Raw genomic sequence first — 706 nt, 5'->3', positions numbered from 1 at the left:
CATTGCTCTATGAGGTCCCTGAGGGCTGGGTCTCCCCCAAAAAAACACATCAGAGATGTTCAAAGAGCAGTTCTTCCCGCTGATGCCTCTGCTTGGAATGCCCTTCTTGACTTTCCATTTGGGAAAACCGGTTCTCCAACCAGCATCAGGCCAGGCCAGTGTCTCCTGTGGGACCCCAGTCTCCTGGCACTCAACCCAATGTGGTTTCCGGATCTTGGAAAAGTGACCATGAGTATAGCCCGCCATGATGACCACACTCACTGTTCCCGCTTGTACCTCTGTCCAGGGGTGAAGAGCCTCTGGGCATAATCTCAGCCCAGTGCAGAAAACACCCATTTTCTGGAGAAGCAAACTGAGGCTGGGGGGGCAGGATGTTATGGTGTGTGTGGTGACGGCAGAGTCTCAGCACCAGCCCTCTCTTTGTAACTCCACAGCTTCCCAGATAATCAGTTGATGAGTGAGCCTGACATGAGCCATCGGTGGTCCACCAGGGAACCATTTCTGATTGCTGTCAGGGTAGAGACAGGGCTCCCCGACCGCGGCTGCTACCCTCAAACCACTCAGATGACCAAGGCCAGGGGGAAGAACTGGACTCAGCCCCACCCTCAGAAGCCCACAGACCCCTGCTTCGGGTGAGGTGGAATACAGAAGCCATTAAGAACCTGGTCGTCCCTTCCTACCCTGCCCAGCCATCCACAAAGCCAGA

The sequence above is a fragment of the Peromyscus maniculatus genome, chromosome 20 (assembly GCF_049852395.1).
Source record: "Peromyscus maniculatus bairdii isolate BWxNUB_F1_BW_parent chromosome 20, HU_Pman_BW_mat_3.1, whole genome shotgun sequence".
In the NCBI taxonomy this organism is placed as follows: domain Eukaryota; kingdom Metazoa; phylum Chordata; class Mammalia; order Rodentia; family Cricetidae; genus Peromyscus; species Peromyscus maniculatus.
Note: the sequence above shows the minus strand (reverse complement) of the source record.